This window comes from Phodopus roborovskii, unplaced genomic scaffold (genome assembly GCF_943737965.1).
Source record: "Phodopus roborovskii unplaced genomic scaffold, PHOROB, whole genome shotgun sequence".
Taxonomy (NCBI): domain Eukaryota; kingdom Metazoa; phylum Chordata; class Mammalia; order Rodentia; family Cricetidae; genus Phodopus; species Phodopus roborovskii.
Window position 1 is genome coordinate 206,875 of NW_026126666.1, and position 21,607 is coordinate 228,481.

A 21,607-nucleotide genomic window follows, 5' to 3' on the forward strand; every position below is an offset into this window, starting at 1 on the left:
TTCTTTCCTTGGTCCCCCCCCTTGGGAATGTCTTTTTAAAAACAAATATGGTATTACTTTTTCATTTTTTATTTGAATTTGAAACAAGTTTGTTTTACATGTCAATCCCAGTTCCCTCATCTACCAATCCTCTTCCATTTCCCCCACCCAACCCCATCCCACCATGATGATGCTCCCAAGAGAGGGTGAAGCCTTCCACAGGAGACTTAAATGTGTGTCATATCATTTGGATCATTGCCTAGGGCCTCCCCCATATGTCTATGGGGAGAAGTCCCCCTTTATGGGGGATAGGCTCCAAAAGTTTCTTCATATATTAGGGATAAATACTGATCCATTACTAAAGGCCCCATAGATTGCCCAGTCCTCCTAAATAACACCTACATTCAGGGGGCCTGTTACAGTCATATTCTGGTTTCCCAGCAATCAGACTGGGTTTGCATGAGTTATGCTTTGTTCAGGTCAGCTTATTTTGTGGATTTTTTCAGCCTGGTCTTGAAACATTTGCTCATCACTCCTCCCTCTCTGTAAGTGTATTCCAGAAGTTTGTCTCAGTGTTTAGCTTTGGGTGTCTGCTTCTGCTTCCATCAGCTATTAGGCGAAGGCTCTAGGATGGCATATAAGGTAGTCATTAATCTTGTTACCTTGGAAGGGGATTAAAGATAGCCTCTCCACTAGTGCTTACATTGTTTGTTGTTTTCATTATTGTAGGTCTCAGGGAATTTTCCTAGTGCCAGATTTCTCCTTAAATCTATAATGGCTCCCACTTTTAGGTTATCTCTTTTCTTCTTCTAAAATATTCTTTGCCTGTCATCATCTTCCTATTCCTTCCTGACCACATTCACAGGAAAGGAAACCAGGATACACTACAAAACAAGAGGTGTCATCTGCTCTGTGTCCAATAGATGCTTGTCCATGTCTTTATGAGGTGAGTAACCATCATTGAACATGCTGTGTGCCAAATCAAAACAACTTCACACATCAGATCTCACTAGATGGTGAATGCAGCAGAAACTGGAACTTCCCTAGCAGAATTTTTCTTAAAATTAGCACCAACAAAGCAGCAACTTTTTGAAATCACAGGGTTACCTCTACACCTAGTCAGTCCTTATTTACCTGGGCAATGCACTTTCAAGGAACTGACTAGACTTCCCTTCAACAGAATTTTTGTCTTCCCCATAAAGTTAATAGAAAGAAATACATTAAAATTCAAACACAGTTTGCATTTACATGCAAAATAATATTCTAAAGAAAATCTTCCAAGATTTACACCCACCTAAATGCACAAGCTTCATCAAAGACATTTTATTAAGTCCTTCATAAAGAAGCCTTCCTTAACAACAGCACCCTTCAAAAGCAAAAAAAAAAAAAAAAAAAAAAAAAAAGACAAAGAAAAAGGGAGCATATTCAATGTAATGCCTGTGGCAAATAAACGGGAATTAGAAAAATCAAATAAATCATCAATGGCTATAAATATAATGCATAAATCTGGGCACATTTGGGGCATTATTCCAAAATTATTCTAAGTAGAACCCAATTTTTAAGTCTTTTTATATTTTACAAAATATGTCATGAACTATATAAATTCAATTATGTTCAGAATAAAACAACTCTTTATTTAACAAGTAGAACATTGCTCAAGTGAAAGGAATTAAAATTTTGTCATAGAAGTGAGTCAGAAAATTAGAAAGGGGGCTGAACTCATAAATATGTAAAGCATAAACAGCTTAACATTAGTGGTCTGACAGAATTTATTTGTTCACTTTTTAAAGAGAGATTTCTTTTAAAAGACACATTTCTTAAAACATCCTAATGAGTGGTTAATTTTTTTTTCATAATACTGTTCATGCTGCTGATTTAAGAGCTGCTACATACAAGCCAGTAACCAATTTTCATGGTCAGAAGTGGTATTATGTCAGGGCAAAAGTAGAGGTGGTCACATCAGCTTTTCAACAGGAGAAATTTCTCTGTGGCATCAGAAATCAGAAGGCTGCACCAAGTCTCCTGATAAACTAATGACTATTAAAACAAAACAAAAACTAGAACAATCTTTATGAACTTACTAGATGCCACTTCCTTATATTTAAACATCAACTTTGATTATGCTAAAAGCATGATCAAAAACAATGAGGTTATTTGTAGTGGGATATTCACATTGTCTCTTTCTGTGGCACTGACCATGCCCATTGGGGGGTGGAGCCAGGGGCAGAAGGAACCTGTGGAAGGAGTTCTGAGGAGGAGCAGGGGGAACACTCTCTTGCTGATGGGTCAAGGAGAGGAGAGCATCTGGTGGAACTTGCTGGTGTTCATCTGTCTAGGTTGTAAGTTATTTCTTCCTGAATAAACATCTATTCGGCCTATTTGTTTATCCTCATCCTTATTTGACCACAATATCTGGTGTCAGAAGTGGGATACGAACACACGCCTCCATTCACTGACCATGCCCATTGGGGGGTGGGGCCACAGAAGGAGACAAAGTGAATATCCCACTACAGTTATTGTTTTTTTCTTTGACAAAGTTCATTTTGTATAAATCAGTTGCATCTTGCATCAGCATTTGTTCTCAAACTATGAGGTTCTGTAAGAACTGAGAACATATAATTGTAGGGTTACTCCTGTATTATATGCACACTGATTCCAAGACACTAACGCATATAACTTAGCAATGAAAACACTCGATTCAAGCGATTTATACGCAGGAACTCCGGCAAGTTAAACCAACAGAATCATAGCTGCCATAAAACTGTATCTATTTCCTACCAGGTGTAGGCTTCAAGTCACTGAGTTAACATTCAAATCTCATATCCATAGATTCATTCAATCTTTTGTTATCATTTGTACTGGCAGCTAAAAATGTCTGTAAGGAATAAGGTTTTTCCTCCTGCTGCCAGCCTTGTCCCGCCGCTGCGCCAGCCCGAATTAACACACTGATACTCTGTATTTGATATTATGCTGTTGGTCAGTTACTAGTTTCTTATCGGCTAGCTCTGTCTTAAGTATTAACCCATTTCTATGTATTTCCAAGTGGTCTTACCTAGAGCGGATGAACGGCGGTTCTGTTTTCTCCAGACTCTCCATCTTGACTCCTCTTTCCTACTTCCCTCTATCCTCCTTGTCTCCTAGTCCCTCCTATCTTCCTTCCCTATTGGCCAACAGTGCTTTATTCATTAACCAGTATGAGAAACATATATACATAATGGCATCTCCCATTATCTCCTCTTTTCTGTCTAAAATGAAAAGAAGGGTTTTAACCTTAACATAGCAAAATATATAGCACAACAGTTACCAAGTAAGAATCACAGTTAACAATAATTAGTCCATTAACATTTAGCATGATTTGAAGAAAATATTCCATCACCTATCCTATCTTTGTGTGTCTAAAGTCCTATATGTACCTAATCTTTAAGCTTAACTAAGGAACACTATAACCATAACTATCTGTCTTCAACTCCATCAAAGACAACAGAAGGATAATATATAAACTCTAGAAATGACGGAGACATCTCGCCTTGTCAGTCACCTGAAGTTCTTCTGTAATCTTCCATCATCAGCCCATATTCCATAGTGTGTCTGGAAGACTCTTCAGTAAAGCAGGAAACTTTAAACTGTCTTCTTGTACTGGCAATCCATCAGTAATTTTCTATGTGTCCTGCAGACTGTCTGGCACTCTTCCATGAAGCAGGAACTCTGCAGCAATGTCCATCTTGAATCAGAAGTCACTTTTTTGTGGGTGGTGAAAGTCCAGTTCATACAGCATAAAGTCAAACAGTCCAGACAAGAGCAGTATCTTGTCCAAATGGCTAGTCTTGCCATACTGAAAGCAAACTTCATAACCCATTTCTTCGATGTCCATCTTCGTTTCTGATGCAGGTGGTGTTGCCCGGAGCAGTTATGTCTCACTGTCAAGAAAAACCCTAAACCATTTTAAATGCCATATTCTGTAGGTCTTTGAAAGGTTTGAAGAATTCCTATCTCTCTCAAATACATCTCTGTGTATCTTGAAAAACCTAACTAACTTAACTCTAAGCTTTGACTATCCTAGGTAATTATTTATAATCTGTAATACATTATACATACATTATACATTACATTTATAAATGAGCTATATAAACACAATACCTAAACAAGAGGAGAAATATACATATCACAAAATTGACCTTAAATTTGGATCAATAAATGAAAATACATTCCAAAGCAAAGTAATCATATCTATACCATAAACCCCTTTTTTGCCTTTAAAAACATATTGGTTGTGATCATTAACCATTTATGACCAACCCCATTAAAATGAAAACAAACATTTATAAACAATATTTTGGAATTTGGGCGTTGTTCTTTCCAAACTACTTCCTGCTGATAGGGGGCGCTGTCATAGGGATCCTAAGAAGACACAGAAATCCTGGCTGTAGTCTGCAAGGCTGGCTTGTTCAAGCTGTTTTAAATGAAGGATCACCTGGTATGCTGTTTCAGGGGGTCTGGCTTGCTCAAACCACATTAGTCTGGAAGGGATCCAGAGCTTTTCATTTTCTGTGGAAACAAAAATAGAAATCCTTTTCCCCAGTAACTTGTACTTGAACTTAAATTTTTGAGTCAAAGCATTTTTAAAATATATAAATTGGATTGATCCAGCACCATTTGTTTTAACAGTTGTTATTTCCTAAGCAGTCAAAAGATACAAAGACAATATAACACCATATAGTAACCAGATTCTCTCTGAGCTTTTCATCTTTACGTGGCTTTATTATTACTCTGTTTCTTTTACATTTTATTTTTTGAGGCAGGGTTTCTCTATGTAACTCTTATCTGTCCTGGAATTTACTCTGCATACCAGGTTTACTTTGAAATCACAAGAGATCTGCTTACCTCTGTCTCTCAAATTCTGGGATTAAAGTTGTGTGCCACCACACCCAGTTCCTCTTTGTCTTTTTAATACCATTTAATTTTTTCCCTATGTCTATGTATATTTTAAAACACAATGAAAACCTTTAGAGGTTTTTCTTAATATGATTTTGTCTTTACTGTAAATGTTTATATTTTTCTGGCCATGAGTGTTTATCTGGTAAACAACAATATTGCTGAAATGAAAGTCATATTTGTTCTTGCTGTGGTTTACCAAAGATGGCGGCAGGTGCTTTTTCCGCCAGCACTGAAAGTTGTGCCCACGGCCTTGGTCTGCACTGCCATTCAGCAAGCATGCTGCCGGCTTGGAGATGTGGTCGCTGCCATTGCCATCTCTCATACACACCAATACATTGTTAGCTGTGATTCTATAAAGCCATGCGGTTTTTTTGCGGCTTTTGCTGAGTCAGGAACCTTCCCTTAAAGGAGCCGCACAAATATCTAATTGTCTCTCACAAAGCAGAGTCCAACTGAGAAAAACACTGCTACCAAAAACCTTGCTTGTCTCTGTTCTAAAACCTTTTTAAGCTTTTGTTAAATTTTAAATGGGCACCATATGTAAGGAGTGTGTTTTTTTTTCTCCTGCTGCCAGTCTTGTCCTGCAGCCGCACCAGCCCCAATTAACACACTGAGACTCGGTATTTGATATTATGTTGTTGGCCAGTTACTAGTTTCTTATCGGCTAGCTCTGTCTTAAGTATTAACCCATTTCTATGTATTTCCATGTCGTCTTACCAAGAGCAGAGGAACTGCGGTTCTGTTCTCTCCAGACTCTCCATCTTGACTCCTCCTTCCTACTTCTTCTATCCTCCTTGTCTCCTAGTCCCTATTATCTTCCTTTCCTATTGGCCAACAGTGCTTTATTCATTAACCAGTATGAGAAACATATTTACATAGTGGCATCTCCCATCAAATGTCATTACTGGGGACCCTGTGACATTGGTACACTGGTACTGGTACTTGTGTTGCGCACAGCATTGCTGGTCACATTAACGCCCAATGTGAGTCTGCTCTGCTCCAAGGCCTTTGCTGGAACAGCAAATGCCTCCAGCTTCTTCTCCCCATTGGCCATGTAGGAGTTCTGGCAGACACAACATCTGCAATGTACGCAGGCTCTCTGGTTAGAGTAACAACGGCAGCACTGTCTGCTGCATGTAAGATTACTTGGATTTTGCATATCATGCCCACATTTACATCCTTTCCTTCCCTGAGGCTTTTTGTACACAGTCATGGTAGGACTTCCTGGCATGACATGATGATTAAGAATCTTTGCCTTTCCTGCCTTGTCTTTTTTAAGAATACCTGGCTTGGGTTTAGAGTGGGATTTCTAGGATCCATGTTCATGACTATTTTTCATGCTTTTAGTAGATAAAAGTACACTTTTGGTGGTCTTGGGTGTTATGCCTCCATTGGAAACTGTAGCTATAGGTTGAAGGACGATTTTCCTTTCATGCTTCACCGTCACAGGAGCAGAAGCCCCAAGTGTTGTGCCTCTGATAATGGTAGAAATTGGAAGTGGCTGAACTTTTTCACTGTCAATTTCAGATCTGGTTCTTTTTCGATTCAACTTTGCTACCTTTGGAGTTGCTGCTGTACTTGCTAACACATGAGGTGTAGGGCTGGTAGACATAAAAATATTATGGTTAAGAGACTTGCAAGAAAGCTTCAAAAAAGTTTCATTGGATACAGTGGCTTCCAAATTTGTATACAAATTAGGACATCCAACTTCTGTATTTGAAACAGTCTCCAAACTGCGGATTACTTCCTCATCACTCAGCAAAAAAGAGTCACCAGGTTTTGTCTCTTCACTGAAACTCCAGATATCAATAACTGTGGAGCACAAATCAGTGGTTACCATGTCACAGACAGGTGACAGGCTCTCAGACAGGTCCTCAGTTTTTATATCAACAGTATTACACATGTCAATCATATTTGGATGTTCGGGTGAGGAGATATTTATACCAAATCTATCTATTGAAAGTCCTTTGTAATTAGGCAAACCATTGACAACAGAACTGCCAATAGCAATGCTGAGGGTGCTTTCAGACGTTGGAGATAAATTAGCATGGGGATCTGCTGTGGGTTATAAGGTTGAAGGTAAAGGGGAATGTGTCAAACACAGAGTGAAGGATGAGTCTGAAGGTTTCTCTGTGTCCTCACAAAACAATGATCCTTCATTGAGTAAAGCTAAAATATCAGAAGAACAGTCAACTGCTTCTCTTATGTCCTGTGCCAGTCTTGTCTGGGTTATATATTCACATAGTTTCTTGTAGCAGTTTACTAGGATGCTTAACTGCTTGTTTTCCTCAAAGTGCTCATAGTCTATGCACCAGCTACATGAAGGTTTCATCATCATTTTCTTGCCTTTACAAGTTTTGCAGACATAGTGTTGGCAGGTGGATTTGGTGGGTGCAATAGGATCTTGTAGCAAATGTCCACAAACACAGCAAGAGAGGGACTGTCGCAAGTAAGGCAGGATACTGATAATCTCTTGAAATGCCTTGGGGTCTCCAGGGTCATGGTTGAGCACTAGGCGGCTGGCGGAAATGTAGAGAGCAGTAGCATTCACGGGGTTCATTGCCAAAACTTGAACACCAATGGCTCTCAGTTGAAAAAAAAATCCGGATGCAAGTTTCTAAGCAGCCAGGGAACAATGGCGAGTTTACAACTATTAGGAGAAATCTGAGCCGAACCACTGGCCAAAGAAGCAACTAAAATCCATGCAAGTGTGCAAAGCTAAAGCTTCCTCCCACACATGGGGCCTCGGTGCCCCTCCTCTGTCCCTTAGTCCTGCAGACCAAAGAGAGAGGAAACTAGTGAGCAACCAGCTTTCAAGTTCAACCAAGGTGGCCACATTGTATGATCTGGCCTGGAATGGCACTTGGTTTAGCCCTGTAGCTCACCTGGTGCCTTGGGCTCGAGCAGCATATCTGGCAGCAGATTTACCTCTGGATGGAGCTGCAGAGCATCAGTATGGACCTGATGGGTTCCAGGTGAACACCCATATCTCCAGCCAGGGGCCCTTACTCCATTGCAGTGCCTGCAAAGAGCCAGTGGTATGACAAGGACTACCATGCAGGAGTTGAGTGCCAGGAGCTTAGGCAGTGGTGGGTGTGGCTGCTGTAATCTTGCAATGCTAGATATGGGGTCCATTCTGTGCCTCAAGCAGGAGGAAAGAGGCCCCTGCCCAAAAGGGAGACCCGGGAGAAAATGTGCGGGCCCAAGGTTCTATGAGTGGGCAGAAAACAGGCCCAGCTAGCAGTGGCTCCACCACTCATTCCTAGGTTCCAAACTCAGGATTACCATCACAAGTGCAGCGCCCTCCCCAGCCCACTCACAGCCCCGCCATCTTTTCAGCACCGCACTGATGACTCATCCCAGCTCTACTGCCACTGCCACTGCCTGCTGAGCCATGGCTTAGGTGAGTTCACTGCTCCAGGCCACCACCACAGCCCAGCAAAGAGACCCTCTGCAGTCATCCCCCTTGGGCCTGGCCACCCTCACCTTCACTTCATGCACAGCTCTACCTCATTTAGGCACCTACTGCTCTGGTTATGGTGGATGGTGCAGTGCTTCAGGTCTGTCTGGTATCCTAGAACAGAGCATGCTTAGTGCAAGCCTCCCGCTCTCTCTGCCCCTTCCCCAGGAGCTCTCAAATTCTCTCTCTCCTAGGTTGTATGGGTTTTGGTGGATTGGTTAGAAGGCACATTGTCACTTCACTTGGGCTGTCCCTGTAGTGCACTGTGGTGCAGGGCCCAGGGTCCCAGGGGGCCTCCCCATATCTCGCTGCCTTGAGATCATTATGTCAAGGGGCAGAGACACTGTCATCCTTGAGACTCTGATGTGGCTAGCCCTAGCTAGCATGGGCAAAGCATGCTTTCAATCGCTCCCCCCACCCCTCCATCTTCCTTTCCATCTGCTTCCCCTTTCACCTGATTTGTCTCTAAAAGCCCCCTCCATGCCCTCCTGGAGCTACCGACTGGCCCATGCCATGTGCAACACACCTCACAACTCTTATTCCCCTGCCCGATAATGTAGCCTTTTGCCATTAATAGTGCACTTTGACAGTCCATTTAGAAAACCCTATAAACACATTAGCCCATGCACACCATCCCTGCCTGCCTAGCTGCAACCCCTTCCCCCACGCACCACCCCCAATCAAACATGAGCACACTGCTCATGACCTGCTCTCCATTTCTGGCTCCTAGAACAGGGCATGCTCAGTGCAATCCTCAAGCTCTCTCCGCCCCTCCCACAAGTTCTCTCAAATTCTCTTTCTCCAAGATTTTGTGGGTTTTGGTGGATTGGATAGAAGGCACATTGTCCCTTCTCTTGGGCTGTCCCTATAGTGCACTGTGGTGCAGGGCCTGGGGTCTCACCAACTGATGTGGGAGGGAGGAACCTCTGGATAATAGACCAATAGAGTCTAACACAATTGAGGCAGTCATCAAAACCCTCCCAACCAAAAGAATCCCTGGGCAAGATGGCTGCAGTGCAGACTTCTACCAGAAATCCAAAGAAAAGCAAATACCAATATTCCTCAATAGTTCCACATAATAGGAACAGAAGGCATATTACCAAACTATATGAGGCCACAAGTACCTAGGTACCAAAGACACAAAAAGATACAAATAAGAAAGAGAACTACAGACTAATATCCCTCATGAACACGAATGAAAAAGGCCTCAATAAAATACTAGCAAATCAAATCCAGGCACACATCAGGGAAATCATCCACAATGACAAAGGAGGCTTCATTCCTGCATTGCAGGGATGGTTTATCATGTCACGCCCAACCTCAATCAACAAGGAAGACACAACTCAGGGGAGATCTTCTTCTAGCAGTTTAATCATGATCCTTGAACATGCTTTTTCTTCTAACTCCAGGGAAACAGAGTTAAATCCCCTTGTGCTGACCAACCCTAGTGAGAAATGTGGACCCTGCAGATAGGATGCTCTTATAGGGAAGCAGGCATGCTGAACAGGCTTAGCCAAATAAGGACTTGTTTATGACAGAGAGCGCTCACCATCTGGAAGGTGGAAGGGGGAAGCCAGTGCCATCTTTAAAGCATGGCACTTCGCAGCTCTCTACATTATCATTTGAAAATCTATCAATGTGATCAACCATATAAACAAACTGAAAAAGAAAATCCATGTGATCATCTTACTGGATGCTGAAAAAGCCTTTGATAAAGTTCAACCCCATTTCATGATAAAGGTCTTGGAGAGACAGGGATAATCAGTAAACCAACAGCCAACATCAAACAGAATGCAGAGAAACTTAAGGTGATTCCTCTAAAATCAGGAACAAGATAAGCCTGTTCTCTGTCCATAGTTCTTCAATATTTTACTTGAAGTTCTTGCAAAAGGAGTAAAACAACAATAGGAGATCAACCGGATGCAAATTGGAAAGTAAGAAGTCAAACTATCATTATTTGCACATGATATGACAGTTTACATAAAGGACACAAAAAGCTCTACCAGGGAACTGCTACAGCTGACATAAACATTCTGCAAACAAGCAGGATACAAGAGAAGATCAAAAAAATCAGTAGCCCAACAATATACAGATGACAAAGGGTCTCAGATAGAAATCAGAGAAATATTACCCATTACAACAGCCACAAACAACATAAATTATGTTTGACTAATGCTTACCAAACATGTGAAAGATTTATATAGCAAGAATATTGGGTCTTTTGTAAGACCCTCAGAATGAGGAGTCTTCCAGGTTCGGGCGATACCCCCAAGAACTCAATGTCCAGTCCAGTTGCTGCAAAACGCAAGAGGCTTTAATGAACAGGAAACGTTTGCGCAAACGGGCTCCTCCAGCATGCAGGCTAGAGAGAAGCCCCCTCCCCTGGGCCCAGGTGTTTTTAAAGGCAACCCCACAAGCTTAGGGAGGGGGTGGGACCCTCTGTCCATTGAGGACCTGACCCTTGAAGGCCGGATGGTCTGCTATTAGGGTCAGCAGACCTTAGGGCCCCAGGTGTGCTAATTAATCTTGTCTGGGCAAACCAGAGAGTTACAGCTAACTCTTTGTTCCTAGGACCCTGTTTACCACCTGTTGACTCACAGGAAAGGAGGGGCAGTGTGAATTCTTCTTATCTCAGGGCCTTTTGAGAGGAAGCTAGCAAATTCCAAGAACAGATATTGGTTTCTAGGTTAGTCCATCATTAACATTACTTTTTAGGTCTTTCACTTTAAAGAAGTAAAATAAAGAAGATACCATAAAACAGAAAGAACTACCATGGCCATGGATATGTAGGATAAATATAGTAAAGATAGAAATCTTGCCAAAAGAAATCTAAAAATTCATTGCAATCCCCACCAAAATCCCAGCAGAATTATCCACTTACCTTGAAAGTATAATAACCTATATTAAATGGAAAAACAAAAGACTGAGAATAGCCAAAACAACCAAGTACAATAAACAAACTTCATGATGCATCACCATCGTCAACTTGAAGCTGTACTATAGAACTATAATTCTGAAAACAGCTTTGTATTGACACAAAAATATATAGGTAGACAAAAGGAATTAAATCAAAAACCCTGATAATATCCCACCCACCTACAATCATCTGATTTTTGACAAAACAATACAGCCAAAAGTATACAATGGGAGGAGGATCACATCTTTAACAAATGTTGCTGGCATAACTGGCTGTTGGTGTGTATATAAGACTGCAGAAAGTCTGAGAAGCTTATGTAAGGCAAAGGACACAGTTGGTAAGATCACACAGCAGCCCAGAGACTGGGAAATGGTCTTCTATTACCCTATATCTGACAGAGGGATGATCTCAAAAATATACAGAGAAAACACGAAGCTAGTCACCAAAACACCAAATCACCATTTAAAAAAAAATGGGGTACAGAACTGAATAAAGAATTATCAATAGAGGAAATAGAAAAGGCTGAAAGACACTTAAGACAGTGCTCATCATCCTTAGCTATCAGGGAAATGCAAATAAAAACAACTCTTAGATAATGTCTTACTCCTGGTAGAATTGCTAAAATTATTAACACCAATGACAACTTATGATGGAGAGGATGTAGAGAAAGGGGAACCCTCCTTGAATGCTGTTGGGGTGCAAACTTGTACAGCCATTTTGGAGATAATTATGGTGGTTGCTCAGTAAAATCAAAATCAGTCAATTACTGGATCGGGATATATCCCACTAGTTGGGATATATCTAAATGAACCACATCCATACAACAAAAAGATCTGTTCAACTATGTTTGTAGCAAGAACCTGAAAACAACTTAGATGCCCGTCAACTGAAGAATGGATTACAAAGTCGTGGCACATTAACACAATGGAATACTACTCTGTGTGGGGAAAAAATTGGAATCTTGAAGTTCACAGGCAAATGGAGGGAATTTGAAAAAAAACATCCTGAATGAGGTAACCCTGTAAAAAAAAATGAGGAACATGGTAAGTACTCACTCATATATGGGTTTTCACATAGATAAAGCATCAACAGTGATGGGACATGTCATGCTGTAAACATGTTTCTCATACTGGTTAAGTAATCAAGCACTGTTGGCCAATAGGAAAGCAAGAGAGGCGGGACTAGGAGACAAAGAGGAAAGAGGAAGGAGGAAGGAAGAGTCAAGATGGAGTCTGGAGAGAGCAGGACGCCAGCCTGCTCTCAGTAAGATAACCATGTGGAAATATTTAGATAAACAGAAATGGGTTAATAATTAAGACAGAGCTAGCCAATAAGAAACAAGTAACAGGCCAACTGTATTATATAAAATACAAAGTCTCTGTGTGTTATTTGGGGCTTGTGTGGCAATGGGACAAGACTAGGTAAACAATATATGGATGTGAAGTAGTATACCCAAAGCATGCTCAATTATACCACAAAGACATTTGATTATCTATGTTCATAGCCACAGTTTTCATAATAGCCAGATCTTGGAAACAACCTATATGAGTATTAACTGAAAAACAGATAAAGAGAATGTGGAGTATGTACACAATGGCATACTCCTTAGTGATCAAAAACAGTAACATCCTAAAATTTCTAGGTACATGGACAGAACCAAAATAACTACCAAGAGAAGTACCCAAAATTCAGAAAGATACATAATATATACAGTAATCATAAGTGTGTAGTAGATATAAAGTAGATAATACCCAACCAACAATCTAAAACCACTGAGAATCAATTACACTCTTGCAGAAACACATAGAAACATATGAATAAATGCACAGGTAATCATTTGGCCAAGCTCCTAACCCTAACACCTTATTAATGGCTTTCCCTCTTCCTCTCCCTATGTTTCTCTGTAGATATCTCCCTAACTCTCTCCCTTTTTCTCTAATCCCTTTTTCTCTAATAGGCCAGAGTGGCACTGAGCTAATAGATACATGTATCTTTCTCCTAAGAGGTGGGATTAAATCTGTGTCCCACAGCTGCCTGTTTATGGATGACCTTGCATACTTCATTTCCTGCCTGTATGGCTAACTAATGTCTTAGGTGTGTGACTAACTTGTGACTGAGTGTATGTTGTAAGTAGTGGCTTTGTCTGGGTGGGCTAACTAATGGCTTATTTGTGTGGCTAACTAGTGACTTGGCACTTAACCAGGTGTGTAGCTGTCTAATGACACATCTCTGTGTGGCGCCTGCGCTGCTGTCAAAGCCCGAGAAGCTGGGGATTGTGTAGATGTTAAGAACACAGGACTTTTGCTTTATATTAAGAAGGTTCTTCATTATTTTCCTTTTATTCTGGGGGGCTAGCTTTTATACCACAGCACTAGATGGAGGAGGGGGAACCAGAGCCTGTGGTTAGTCATCTCAGGTTTCAAGAACAGGTTAGTGTGCATTCAGGGTTGCAGAAGCCAAAGGAACAATAGCATTTTGCATTACAAAACATGTCTCCTGTTTTCCAGCTGTTACAGCTGCCTGCCCTGAGGGCAGACGGAGGGGGGAGTAAATTCTTAGTCTAGGTCTTAATTCTGACAATTCCCCCTTTTTTATTTTCTATGAGAGACCCCTAGCTTAGGTCTCACAGAGTGTGGCACACCTTACCGGTCTTCAGGGGCCCCAGAAACATCATGTTTTAGGCTGGGGGGCTTCACTGCAAGTTGCCTGTCATGGGGGTACCTCATTTCTGCAGCATCTGTTAACAGACCTCATGATTATTGGGAGAGCCATGGGCCAGACTGTGTTTCTTTTGTGAAAAGAACTGTCAGACCATGCATTGCACAAGAATCCCTACCCCAACCACTACTGGCTCAAACTTGCTGAGAGACAATGTGCCATTCAAAATCTCTGACCAACCTCCAATCTGGGCCATGGCATTCCACCTGCTATCTGCTGAAATAGGAGTAATTCAGGTCTTATTGACCTCTACTCTCTGGTCAGCCAAAACACTGGTAAAATTTACAAAAGACAAGGCCCTGCCAGCATTGAGGCTGTTGACCCCTACAGATACATTTGCATTCCAAACAAGGTGATAGAAGAGGAATGACAGAATGAAAGCAGGAGGCCTACTATACCAACCCAAAACCCCTAAATGTTTCTGAAGTGAGGCAGTTTGCTGATTTAAGTCAAAGAGTCAAAACTGAATATGAGAGTCCAAATCCAATAGGGGCATTCCAGCGGGGCATTCTCTGCAGTTAGGGCTTCACTGATTCTGCCTGCCAGCTGGTTAACAGTCTCTACATTGACAGCGAACTGAGCGACAGCAATCTCTGCAATGACAGCAACAATCACCTACACAGCAATGACAGGAATGATGACAGCAGTGAAATCAAAGTCCCTTCTTGGCTGTAGAGGATAATTTCTTCTCCCCCAAGTCGGTCTTCCATTATCATTGGGGCGAGGTCAGGAACTCGAAATACCAGAGTACTGGTGTCTCACAGGGACCATAAATTGCTCAGGAAGAAGGTTGTGGAGGAAATATTGAAAGATTTTTCCCTCCCCCAAGGATCCTTTAAAGGTGGAGCACAGTGTCTCCAAGGCAAATGCCTATGCAAGCCATAACTTCCTGGGGAGCTTCCAGCATAGGGGCCCTGATATAGGGGGCCACATAGCAGCATTTTCCTGTTCCTGCTGAAAGTTTATGTTATAGGACCTCTGAGTCCCCAGCAATTGCTCATGCTGGCATTGGGGTGAAAATCAGCAAGGGAGGCATTACTCAAAGCTATGCATAAAACCAAGAATCACCCATTGGGCAATTGAGAAAAATTAAGCACTCTCTGGAAGCCAAGGCTCCCCTGAGTCAGGAAGGTCAAATTACTCAGTAATGAAGTTTCTATTGGCACATTGGCAACCAGTAGTCACAGGGAATGTTCTCTCCTGACTAACTGGCATCAGGATGTGGGGTTCCTCACCAAGGCCCAAACCACTTGTTCCTCCATGGGCCAGGGATTCCAGTACAGCAGGATTAAGTTCCTGATTAGGATCCACAGGATGAACATGTTGTTCTGGTATCCAAATAGGTTTCTCTGTTTATGGGGGAAAACACAAACAGCCCCTCAGACCCTAGCTAATAGTGGGGGTGGGCGGTTGCCTTAGTCGTGTAATTATGTCTTTCCATCTGACACATCCCAATGTTTGGGAGGGTTTGTTCCAATGTTTCTCCATGGCAGGCAAGTTATTTTTATCTACAGTCAAAAAATTTAAATTATAAAGTATAGTGGATAATTGAGAATTGGGGGAGAGCCTATATTCCCCCTTTTTTATTTTATTAAAATATTGTTTAAGTGTGGCATGAGTGTGTTTCACGATAGCTTGTCCCATAGAGTTGTGTGGGATGCCAAATGCATGATTGATATGATGTTCCTTGCAAAAGGCCAAGAAGCGATGACTAGCATATGTGGGGCCATTGTCTGTTTTTAAGATATCAGGAACACCATATAGGCAAAGGCCTGTAAACAATGAGATATGACATCTTTAATCTTTTCTCCCCAGGTTAGAGATGCAAAAAAACACCTTAAAATATGTATCCACAGAAACTTGCATATATTTCAATTTTCTAGCTTAAGGCAGGTGAGTAACATCCATTTGCCAAATATTGTATGTATTCTCATGCAGCAGGCATTAAGGAGTGAGGAGAAGTGGGATCAGAAGTCCTTGTAAAATATCAGATAAGGGTCTAAGCTGTCCAGTGGTTAGGGCCAAACTAGATCAAACCCAATTTGTGTCTAACAATAATTTTTGAAAATGATTAATTTTTGGTCAGTTTATCCAGGCTTAAAGTAATCTTGTGAGGACTGATACCAGAATATAACAATTGGTGACCCAGGTATTGATAGGGAAATTCTTGTTGCACATTTTCTGGGGCTATTCTTAAGCCAGCTATTTGAAGATTATGTTGTATTTCTCCAAAAGCCTCTTTCATTTCCTTAGAATCCAGGCTGGCTAAAAAGAATATCATCCATATAATGTAAAATATACATGGAATGAAATTTCTCTGTAATGGAGGCAATGGCCAATGATACATAAATTTGACAAATTGTGGGTCATTGGCCATTCATTGAAGCAACACCACCCATTGATATCTCTTATAAGGCTTTTTAAAATTAATAGAAGGTATGCCAGATGCAAATCGCTCACTACCCTCAGGATGCAAGGCAATGCTAAAAATGTAATCTATTAGGTCTATAAATAACAAATGATAACCTTGAGGATACCTACAGGGGATGGTAAGCCAGGTATGTGGCTCCCATAATTTGCATGCAATCATTAACAGCTCAGAAATCTTGTAGGAGTCTCCATTTTCCAGATTTTTTCTTTATAACAAAGATTGGAGTATTCAATGGGGAAGTAGAAGGAACAATATGTCCTGCCTCTAATTGTTCCTTTAGAAGTTGATGTGCAGCCTGTAATTTCTCAATAGATAGTGGCCATTGCTCCACCCATACTGGGTCATCAGTTTTTCAGATAATAGAAATGGGACCAGGCTGCATAGCAATAGCCCCTAGGGAAAATTTCCCAGCTCAGAGCGATCTCACGCGCTTTTGATAATTAAATTTTTAGATACATCAGACTGAGGGTCACCTTGGGGGAATTTACCCAGTCCTCTTCCTTGTATATAACCTTGGTCAGCCAGCATATTTTTCACAGGCTCAGTATTAAGAACTGCTCCCATGGCCAAAGCACATCTCTTCCCCAAAGATTAACAGATTTATGAGATATTACAAAAATTGAAAAAAGACCTGTATGTCTATCAGCTGACCATTTAGGAAACTGAGTACTACATTCTGGAGCCACAGCAATTCCTTTTGAAATATCCTGGTTGTCCACATCCAAAGCAATTCTTTTGTCTGGCTCCTCCATCCTTCCCACCTATTTGCATGACTGAAGCTATAACCTGGCCCATAATGTAATGACAATCTATGTCCCAACATATGCATACATACTCATTAAGACTTTTGGCCTTATGGGGATTTAAAGCCTCTTTACAAAACTTGTTTGCATTTTCAAATGTGAATTGTTTAACAATGGGCACAACATTTCCAACATCACCAAATATGTGGCCTGGCAGCTGTAGGAGGTGGTCTGAAAAATCTGAATAGGGCTCCGACAGTCCCTGCCATACCTTAGATAGTTGATCTTCTGCAGCCTTATTAGGCAGGGCTTTGCAAGGTCTAGTAGCAGCAACAGCATTTTGTGCATGGACTGTTGTGTCAAACAGAATTTGAGCTGCAAGTGTATAATATTGCCTAGTGCATGTGAGCATATCTAAATTCCTAGCAGGAAATCCAGTAGCAGCATTACTTTGTGTGGTTTCCTTGCAAAATTCTTGAAATTCGCCTCTCCAGAGCAAATAGCCACCCCCACTCAGCACAAGTCTATAGAACTGCATCCAATCACTAAGGGTGCAATTTAATGCTGCAAAAGAATCAAAAATTGTCTGAATAAAAGGAGCATGGGGCCCATAAACAGTGAAAGCCTCTTTAAGCTGTTTTATATCCTTAAAAATTTAATGGGCTGTGCTCCCTTACCATGGTATCCTCCAGATTCAGTGTCTCAATCACTGGAAACACTTTTCTTTCCTATTCTTAGGCTTCTACCTTGGTTATTAAATTTTTGGCCTCTTCCTCTAACACTCGAGGTACAGAGGACCTACAAAAGAATCAGAATCACAAAAAGGGGTTGTGTCTTGGTGGTTGGCAGCTTCAATTTCTGATTCCAAAGTATCCCCTTCATCAGTTACAGCATGACTATCATCTCTTAGTTGGGATCCCTCTTTTCCCCTGATAGATTGTTCAGATTCTAAATCTTATAATTCCTCAAAAGTCCTATTCATCTCTGCCATTTTTTCTTTTAAATTGTTGCAATAAATTCTTTACCTGTCTTGCTTTAGTCCTATTGCCCTGTCTTTCAATAGGGCCACTAATAGTCCACTGAGCATTTCCTTACATTTACTGGCACTCATCCTTCAATACACCCTCATTCACTTACTTTTGCGGGCCAGACTTCAAGGGTGATCTCATAGATGATCCTTTCTTTCCCAATCTTGGTGGGACCTACACTTGTAGCACCTGTGCCAGGATGTGTTCCACAAATCGGGCGAAGGCCTAGAGATTGAAATAAAGACAAGACAGAGTGTCATTCATTCAATGGCAATGATGGAACACCAAATGCCAAATGCAGTTTACTGAGGGGAAAGAATGGTCTTAAATTTACAGCACAGTGGAAAATTACAGGAATTTTAGGCTTAGCTCCTCCCTACGAGGTGTGTGTTGTCATGAGATGTGCTCTCATGAGGTGTGCTATCAAAGCAGGAGGAGTACCAAAACAGCCTTGGGGCAAGGAGTTTTAGCCAACAGCTTCAAGCTTGCTCAAGTTCTCTCAGGGGTCGATGCAGAGTCCTACATCATAACTGTTTTAAACAGGAAGTGTAATAAACACATTGTAAATGTCTGCTTCTTTGACAATATAGTCATATAATTCTGGTGCTTCCCACATTATTTCATTGCATGGACATTATAATGTATTCATCAAGTTTCCTTAGAAGGAAACTGAATTGGAAGTTCACATAGACATTTCCTTGGCCCTTTAAAAAGCCTATAGCACTGAGGAAAAAAAAATCAAAATGAATAGACATAATGGGAGACACAAGCTAGCAGATCAACTATACTAATAAAAAAATAATCAAATAATTTTATGATAGGGCCAGCCTCTCACAGAAATATCCTAGCCCCTGGTACCCACATCTGTCTTTGTTAGGATTTTATTGCTGTGAAGAGATACTACATACCATGGGAACTCTTAAAAGAAAACATTTAATTGAGTTGTCTCACTTAATATTTCAAAGATTCAGTTAATCATCATTATGGGTGGGGCATGGCAGCCTGCAGGTGAATGTGGTACTGGGAGTTAGTGGCCTTAAATCTTCACACAGAGCCAACAGGATGTTCACCAACACACTGGCCAGCATCCTGTATATAAGAAACATCACTGCTTGACTCCGCCCACATCCAGTGACATACTTCTTCTAACTAGAAAAGCCCACTCCCACAATGCCCCACCCCTAATACTCTTTTAGTAGCACTCACAGACTGTGGACTGAGAGTTGGAGGACTTTCCTTGCATCAGACTAAACCCTGTGAATGTCTGTGATAATTATGTGTATTGATTTGTTCAAGGAACCCTGGCAGTGAAACCAGGAGCTATCCCAGATGCATGAACTGGCTGTTTGGAACCTACACCCGATGGTGAGACACCTTGTTCTGTTGTGATAATACAGGATGGAGTGCTTACAGCCTTCCTCAGCTTGGTATGCTACAATTTGTTGACTCCAAAAGGAAGTTCTTATCACCTGTGAGGATTGGATGTGGCTTATGAAGGGGAAGATGTTGGGGAAGGAAGATGGGGAGGAAAGTGAACCGTGGATGTTATTTAAAATGAAAACTAAATTTTTAAAATAACATTTAAAAATAAGCAGTATATTATTTGTATCATGCACACAAAGTGACTGGTTTTGTTCTCATTTCCCTATAAGCATATGGATGGAAAAATTTAGCTGCCTAGACACTGCCCACTAGCAGTGAGTAGGCAAAGGGTCACATTCTAGACTGTTTATGACAGGGCTTTTATGACAGCACCTGTGAGTGATTGAACACAGGAAATGAGCCTTGACACACCACCCAGAAGCCGTAGAAAAAGCAGACTTCTTGGGCTAAGCGCAGCCTGGGATAGTTCGAATTGATTGGTTCGCACTGGATGCTATGAGATGATTGGTTTATGATGCATGGGCTTTGTTGTAACCCAATAAAAGCGGTCTAAACCCTGTACGAGGGTTCCCAGTCCTGTACCCCAAGTGGAATGTGGCTCTGGAACCCAGTGCACTGGAATATAAAAGACCTCATGCTTTTGCATCAAGACCACGTCTCATGAGTGATTTGGGGGTGGGGCAAGCAACTTTCCTGAGTCAGGCAAGAGGGTCCCATGCCCTCTGAGGGCTCTTTCATAAGTAACAAGAAATGTTTACACCAAAATTTGTTATAGCGTTTATGTAAGAGAAATGTTTTCCTTGTGTGTTTATGGTACCACACCAGAGAAGTAGTTGTTAGAAATCCTTCATCTGGAGTAGGAGGTATATATGCACTTCTAAGTTTGTTTGCTGGGATCTGAAATCAGTTCATCTACAAGATTATGCACTGTGCCATCTGCTAAGACCAAATAAATAAAGAATTCAATGAATAATCATTGGGAAATGTATGCCTCAACATTAAGATACCATGGAAGTTAAATTTGCAACATGAATTCATTAGAATATAAATAAAATTCCCAACACCTTGTCTCATTCCTGACCTATATGACAATTGGAAACAGATGTAATTCTCAACAGGATTACAAATAATAGTGCATACTGACACAGTATGACTTTTACACAACAATTCTACAGCAATCAGAGAAGGTATAACAATATTTAGGAAAGATTAAAGTGGATGGAGAGAAAAAGACAAAAACAAATGGAGGGAAAATATAGCAAAGCTTTTCTCAAGAAACCAAGGAAACTCAGCCAGGTAAAATGAGGTCATGACAAGTGTAACCTAGCTACCAATGTTTTTATTTGTTTGCAAAATAAATAACTAAGCTTCATGACTCCCAAACACTTTAAATCAGAAGAAGCCTTAAACTGTTCTGCTTCTGACCCTCCAGCTACTGATATTTCTTCCCAACAGATATGTCCCATAGTCTAAAACCCTACATACAAATGGGGCTAATCTTTGCTTGCTACTGCAAACTCTCATGTCCCTCTTTTTGTTTCCAGGTAAGTTGGACCAGTTGGTGCCCAGATAGGAAAATATCATAGGAAATAATTTTATATCTGTTCCTGCCACATGTATCATGACACAGCATGTGGCATCTGCCCATTAAAATCATGCACACACCTGAGAAAGTTCTGTGAACAGAAATTCCATTTGTTCCCAGGAACTCTACTCTTTCATGAATCATAACATTGTTGTGGAAGTTAGGGAAATGTTAATGTGCACTCTGATCACGTATTTCTGAAGGAAGATCCCCATCACCACTTTTACCTGTTTCTAAACTTAGTGTAAAATCATGTAAGAAAACCTGAATGTGGAATGAGATGTTCATAAATTCCAGAAGTAAAACTTACAGTTTAACCAATGAATGTCTCCCATTAAAAAACACCAAAAGGCGCCTGGTGATGCACAATCTTGTCACGTGGTCTCAACTTTTTCATCTGGCAGACATAATTTTCTGTGGAAAAAAAC

The 21,607-nt window shown here is 41.1% G+C and overlaps 1 pseudogene; it reads right to left on the bottom strand.

Moving 5' to 3' along the window:
- Nucleotides 1-2,782: 2,782 nt before the first annotated feature.
- On the bottom strand, nt 2,783-7,474 carry LOC127214150 (E3 ubiquitin-protein ligase MSL2-like; annotated as a pseudogene).
- Nucleotides 7,475-21,607: the final 14,133 nt, after the last annotated feature.